Source organism: Crocodylus porosus, unplaced genomic scaffold (assembly GCF_001723895.1).
Source record: "Crocodylus porosus isolate Cpor-Errol unplaced genomic scaffold, CroPor_comp1, whole genome shotgun sequence".
In the NCBI taxonomy this organism is placed as follows: Eukaryota; Metazoa; Chordata; order Crocodylia; family Crocodylidae; genus Crocodylus; species Crocodylus porosus.
In genome coordinates this window covers 15,856,853-15,864,183 of record NW_017728949.1, presented here as the reverse complement: position 1 = coordinate 15,864,183, position 7,331 = coordinate 15,856,853, and the positions used below count along the sequence as shown (strand labels likewise).

At 43.4% G+C, this 7,331-nt stretch overlaps 1 long non-coding RNA gene across 3 annotated transcripts in view; it reads left to right on the top strand.

The window, feature by feature from the left end:
- The window catches only part of LOC109323232, a 192,473-nt gene that overhangs the window by 23,524 nt on the left and 161,618 nt on the right, over positions 1–7,331 (top strand). The window lies entirely within an intron of this gene.

Below are 7,331 nucleotides of genomic sequence, written 5' to 3'. Positions count from 1 at the left end.
GTCAGGGCGGCTAGGATCTGGAACCAACTTCCAAGAGAAGTGGTGCAGGCTCCTACCCTGGGGGTTTTTAAGAGGAGGCTGGATGAACACCTTGCTGGGGTTGTTTGACCCCAGTACTCTTCCCTGCCATGGCAGGGGGTCGGACTAGATGATCTGCTCAGGTCCCTTCCGACCCTAGAAACTATGAGTGCATCCATGCACCCTTAACAGTTGATAAAATGTTGTCTTAATGTAAAGTTAGGTACAAATGCAGCGTACAGGTGCCACAGTGATGGGTGCCATACAAAAGTGTACATCATAGAATTACCTTTCCCAAACAGTTTTTAATAAAAAACCCACCCACATTTAGTAGCTGCCATCATTTAGCAAATTAACCTTTATCATGCAACTTTGCTATGCCAGCTGCAAAGGGAAGTAATTACTTATAATAAAATCTGCCCTTGATTTAAAGCCACAGGGGAAGCAATTAAAATTAATAAAAGGCAAAAGCCATGACTTCAAAATGAAGATGGATGGCTTTTGTGATCTGTTTCATACATTTTATTATCTACAAGTTGTGTAAAATTCTTCAGTGTTTCATGCTTTTTTCCCCCCTCAAAACAAGGTTTTCAATGGGCTTATGCTACGATTGTGCTTGGCCTTCTATGTTTAATGCCAAGGTCAGTGAAGTTTTCACTGGAACCCCCTTTAGAAGTAATTTTTAAAAATAATTCTCACAAGGGGCTGGTATGGTTTGGGCTCTCAGCTTGAACTGCTTTTTTTTCTTCCAAGTACAGTCCTCAATATAAACTGTATGCAGTACACAACTAATATGCATTTTAGGCTGTCTTCAGGTTCTGCTCTCCTGACATCTATTTGATTTGGATAGTTGTAGTTTTGGAAGGTGAGGAACCCTGTCATTTGGGAGTGAAATTAGGTAATTAATCAAAGGTAGTTAAATAACATGATGGAAAGAACCGGTTCCCATATAGGCTTCTAACTATTCTACTATCACTTGGCCTTGTAAAATAGCAGCGGGCCTGTTGGGCATGATGTACATTGTGGACAGGAGCAGCTGCTTAGTTACAGCAGTCTGAATCCTTTTCCTGCCCCATAGCAATTTATCAAGTGCTTCCTTTCTGCTCTTGCTTACAGAAAGGTAAAATGGATTTATGTTTTATGATGGATCATGGACATGCAACCTTCAAGTGCCGCAAGGTCAATAAGGCCATGTAATCAATGTGAAACTTGTATCAATGTATCAGATCTTTGACTTTTTTCTTCTCTGTGGAAGCAGGAGGTAAACAGTATGTTAACATTAGCAGAGGGATTTTCACATCTCTTCTTCCCCCACCCCCCAACATATCAACCTCATATTCTCATCAGTTTTGCCTTGCCTGCTAATGATAAAAAGTTGCATGAGAACTGACTGAGGCTTTTTTGTGAAATTTTTACCATGAATTATATTAATCCTTTTCCCCCCCCATGGTCTGAAGTGGGCTAGGTACAAACAATGGATACCTACATGAAGTTGGTGTAATGGATTGAGCCCAAAAAGGCAGTGGTGGGTGTCTTGCTACAGAGGTTGGTGGGGGTGTGGTTAGACTTGGGGGGCTGCAACAAGGTCTGTGTATTCTGGTGATCTTGAATACCTGTAGGAATTTTCCTGAAGTCAGTAGGGCTTTAAGAAGGAGTAATGCCTTACCTGCATTGAAGCCTAAGTATGTCTTTGAGCATCACACAAGGAGCTAAAAGTACACAGAGGGAACATCTACACAAGACGCTTAATGCTCAGTAGACTACCATGTTAGTACACTAATTAGCCTACTGTGCATTAAACATCACACAGAAAACAGGCGATCACACTAATGTGTAGTACAGCAGCTTACTAAATAAATGTGCAGTACTTAATTATACAAGTACTAAATTTATCATGCAGTAAGCACTGCACATTAATGAATATCTAGACATGCCCAGAAACCATTGTTCTCTCAGCTTAGTTAGGCCTGGCATTCAGGTTCAGCGTTGAGTAGGAGTGCACTGAGAGCTTTCTCTGTCGTACCCAGATTTCCACCCAAACTTCACTCCTCCCCTAACTACTTTGCTGTGAATGAACTATCTAGTTCATGTGGCTCTTCATGCCTATAAACAGGCTGTTTATCTGAGTTCTTTTCCCCTTATGACTACCCCTTATAACTTTATTGCTTAGAAGTTTCTTGGTCTTTGCCCCTGCTTAATGTATGTCTGGGGCAAAGAACTCTTGGAAGTTACTACCATGAGTTCTCTGCGTTCCTACAAGCTGTCCTGTGAAGGGAGAGATGACCAGGCTGTAGTCATAATGGTGAGGCAGCTGCCACTGCTGGCAGAGAGGAATGAGACCCTTGAATGGACAAAGCCCTCATTGTCTGTCTTTTATGTTGGCAATGGCCTGGAGTTGCACTAATAACTTGGCTACAAGCCACAATGACAGTCTGCCAGTGCTAGCTTGGGCTAGCACTTATCCTTCTGGCTACCTGCTATCCTCATTTCCAGCAAAATTTACCATTTCCCTCTGGAGTCTGTTGGAAGGCATTCACTTCTCCTGTATAGGTATCTTGTTAAAAATCTTGCTAAGTTGTTTCTTTGTCTACTGGGATCCATTTTAATTCTCTCATTCAGACACAAGCACACTCTGGGCCTATAAGTCTTCAGAAACATCTCAGTTCCCTTCAGTGTTTTCTCACAGAATAATTCCCTGATGATGGAAAAGCTTCATATTAGAATTAGACTAAGGCCTGCTGTGCTTTCTGAAAAGAGCCACTCCACTGGGAAGAAAAATAGGTCTTACAGCAGGGTGTCAAGTGAAGTATGGAAGACCAAGGCTTTTTAGAACATCTCTGCACAGAAGAAAGGAGTTGCTATCTGGAAAGGGAATCTGAATAGGCCAGATACAACCTTTGAACCTGTCTAGACTCTGCTGGAAGCAGTGAAGAGAAGCCAAAATCCCACCCTTTAACTCCAGCCTGTAGTGAAAGGCTGGTAAAACTGGAGCAGTGGTGATTTAATTCAGACTTAACTTGTTTTTCTTGATTTTTGTATTCTGTCTTTTTGTCAGTCGTGTAGTAAATGAACTGACTAGGTATGTCCATTGGATTTGTTTCCATTGCTAAATTGGAGGATTGGACTAAAAGAAATCTCATGATGTTCAATAAGGAGAAATGCATAGTCCTGCACTTACAACAGAACAAACCCCATGTACAGGCTGGGGACCAACTGGCTAAGCAGCTGCTCTACACAAAAGGACCTGGGGTTACAGCAGACAATAAGCTAGATATGAGCCAACAGCGTACCCTTGTTGCAAAGAAGGCTATCAGCATACTGGGCTGCATTGCTAGGAGCGTTGCCAGCAGATCAAGGGAAGTGATTATTCCTCTCTATTCAGCACTGGTGAGGCCACATCTGGAGTACTGTGTTCAGTTTTGGGCTTCCTGCTACAGGAAGCATGTGGACAAATTGGGGGGAGTCCAGTGGAGGGCAACAAAAATGGTGAGGGGTCTGGGACATGCAACTGATGAGGAGAGGCTGAGAGAACTGGGCTTATTTAGTCTAGAGAAGACTGAGTGGGGATTTAATAGCAGCTTTCAACTACCTAAAGGGGGTCTCAAAGAGGATGGAGCAAGACTCTTCTCAGCGGTGGCAGACAACAGAACAAGAAGCAATGATCTGAAGATGCAGCAAGGGAAGGTTAGGTTAGATCTTAGGAAAAACTTTCTCACTAGGAGGGTACTAAAATACTGGAACCGGTTACGGTGAAATGTTGTGGAGTCTCTGTGCTTGGAGGTTTTTATGACCCAGCTAAACAAAGCCTTGTCTGGGATGATCTAGTTGGGGATGGTCGTGCTTTGAGCAGGGTCCCAGAAGTGGGGTGGAGGGAGATCGTTGGCTTTACCAGAGGTTGTTGGCTTGCCTAATCTAAGTCACCCTTTCAGAAAGAATAGATGTGATGGATGGAGGTACGCCCTTCCTAGGGACCACTGCCATTGTGCAAGACAACCAAGACCATCTCTCTGCCAAGTTTACCCAATGCAACCATCATGGAATTCTGTAGAATTTGAGCCATCTCTGCCAGGGTAAAGGGGCCACAAGGCAGTGTTTGGAACAGAGACCTTAATCCTAAAAGGAAGAAACAGGTTAAGTCCCAAGTTAACATACTTTTACTGTGCCTTAGGTAGTTTTCCATCATTTCTCCTCTGATTCTATAAGCACACTTTATGAAGCCAAAAGGCTTTTTTAGCTATAGTTTTAGTTTGTGCTGAATTCGGAAATGGATAGAGTATTATGTGTTGCTTTGTAGGGGAAATGACAAAAGGGTAAGAGTTTTATTACTTAACAGCTTGAGTTCTCCTGAAGGGTGGGGAAGCTGTTGCAGATTATGAGTTACCTTTTTAAGTATGGTGTTTCTATAGGCTTTGCAGTATTTCTGCTTTATCAGTGTCTGCATGCCTGCAACCCAGCTGGCTTATTAAATGTCCTGCACTTTCCTTCAGCAATGGTATGGTGGCTGTTTATTTCTTTGATCCTTTGGCTTTGGGAAATTTTTCAGCAGGGAGGTCCTTTTTTGCATATGGTGTTTGCATATAAAAAGTTAATTTAGTTGTTTTTAAGCTGTACATGAAAAGTAGCAAAAATAATTTCATTCCTAGCGATTCTCTGAACTGGGAATACCTAGAGTTTTCTTGTAGTGTGTGGAGGTTAGGGGAGGCTCCTTAAAACATACTGTTTTTCAAAGGGCACAATTTAAAACCAAAGCAACAAACTATTGCCACCTTAGTCAACTGCTCTGCCTTTTTTGGATAGCCATGGCTTATAATTAGGGGGCTGACTTTTGTTCCAGTAAATGCTGTTCTTTTCACATTGGTAATCACCAGGGATCCTAGTTTTCTCTATTTACAAATCCCCAAATCTCTAATTTAAAAAAAATCCCAAATACTCTTTTTTTAAAAAACCCCAAAATCTGCATTTTTCTGTAATTTTTTTAAATGAAACATCACTATATATTATACAGCTATCTGTTGAACACAATGTTTTATTGATATATTTACAATTTTAAAGCAGTTTGAAAGCCTACCAGTGCCTCAATCACTATAATAAAATAAATTTGAAATGCCTATATATTTTGGCCAGAGCACAGCCTATGGTGGAGGCTGTCTGTCTGCTGTGGGCTTGGGGCTCCCTGCCTTGTTGCTGTCCCCCCAGGGGCCTCTGTGACCCAGTAGGCAGGACCCACCATGGGAGGGTGGGGAGCCTCAGTGCTGCCACCAGGAGCCCCATGCAGGCTGTACTGGTATGGCAAAGCGCCCCTGCTCACCTGGCGGCAGCAGCACCGCTCTGGAGTACTGCCTCCTGCTGCTGCCAGGCAGACAGGGCATCTTGCCAAGACAGCATAGACTGGCATGGGGCTCCTGGCAGTGGCACTGAGTGTTCCTGTCCTGCTCTGCCCTCCCACGCTGGGATACACCCGCTGGAGCCCCAAGCCTCCAGTGGGCAGCCTGCATCTGCCCCCACCTTGCTCAGAAATCTTGGGGGGCACATGCTCCCCTATGTGACCCTCCCTGGGAGTGTGCGCAACAGCAGGGAGCCAGCCCCCCTGATACCTTCTAGATGAGCTGGCATGGCTGTGTCCTGCTCTCTCAGCTCGGCCCTGTGGTCGCACATTCCTGCCCCATGCCCTACCCCAGCTGGGCAGCACCCCCAGCCTCTGCCCTGCCCCACTCCCTCCCTCCCTGTGGGGGCCTACATCTTCCCTCTCCCCCTTAGACTTACCTGGAGGGAGCTGCAGGAGCTGCTTTCCATGCTGCCACATGCATGATTGCCTGGCTGCCTGATCACCCTCCTCCCACTTCCCCCAGCCCCAAGCAGCCCCTTGCAGGCTGGAACTCTGCCAGCCTGCAAGAGGAAACCCCCTGTTTCCTACCCTTTTCTCCTTTAAAGGAGAAAATCTGTGTTTTCCCACAGTGAATGGAAAACCTGGATCCCTGGTAATAACAGTATTTTCTTATTGTTGTCAGGAACAGTTGAAGAGCATTTAAACACTTACAGACCCAATGACTTCATTACAATTAATTTTGTGATCGATCAATCAGTTATAAGGACTGCATGGCCCATTACTCAGCTTCAGAGTTCTGCACTGAATTCAAAATCAGATTTTAAAGTTTGCATTGGGTATATAGCCCTCCAAGAGCTGAACCTGAAGACAGACCAACTGCAGATGTTTAGTTAAAAATGTAACCTTTCCAAAAAAACCTCCCATAAACCATGCCTTGATGCAGCTATGCCTTTTATTCCTGACCAGAATTCAGTGAAGGATGGGATGGAGAAGTAGTACAGATGGTAATAAATTGCAGTTATGTAGATCGGCAGTTCCCCTTTGTCTGGCACACTGTTAAATTCCGGTCATCTTGGCAAGTGATACAGTAGGATTTTATATGGAAGGTAGAAAAGGGTGATAATTCAATATTTAGAGGATTTCCATGCATCTAATCGAAGAACAGAATTGTTCACTTTAGAAGAGGAGACCTGTATTGATTCCCAGAGGTGCTCTAAAGACCAAACAAGGTTCAAGATGCCTCTCCCACCAAAATCAAGTACTCTAAAAGATTCTATTTAAGAAAACTTCTAATAGCAATCTTAACACTGAAATACTAGCATTACTGTGACCTGAGAAAGAGAAATCATCTACACAGCCTTCTCAGTCCAAATTAATATCTATATTTTACCAGGTCTATACTCCCAACTGTAGCAAAAAAGCAGTGGTGGAGGGCTGTCCTCTCAATATATTTTCAGGATGTTTTCATCTGAGGGAATCTGAAAGTCCTTATGCAAGTCCAAGGGCAAGTCCTTGTTGGCATCAACATACTATTTGATATGTTTTAAATGCATAAACTGCATAATCAAAACGTAAAAGCAAAGTCCAAAGCATTATTAAGGCCAAACTAGAACTTCTTCCATGGCTCAATCTGGGTGCCATGGTCAGCAGATGCCAAATCCTGCAAGGTTAAATTTTCTCTCTGGAACATTTTCTAATGCATTTTCTTGATAAATCTTAACTGCCTTTTTTTTCCTCTGGAGACTCTGATTTTATAGATGGCGCTACCTCCCCTAAGCATCTGCGGAATACAAGGTAATGATCCATCTCAGTTTTCATATCACTGCTTCCCGGTTTCCTTAACATTCCTGAATTGTTTGATTTGCTTGTTCCTCATCCAACTTGATGTAAGGCCACCATCTAAAGATGTGCAATCTAGCAAGAACAGGCATTCAAGGCTGAAGTGCAAAGGTGCTGAGCTGGACCTAATTTTTTTTTATCCTTGATT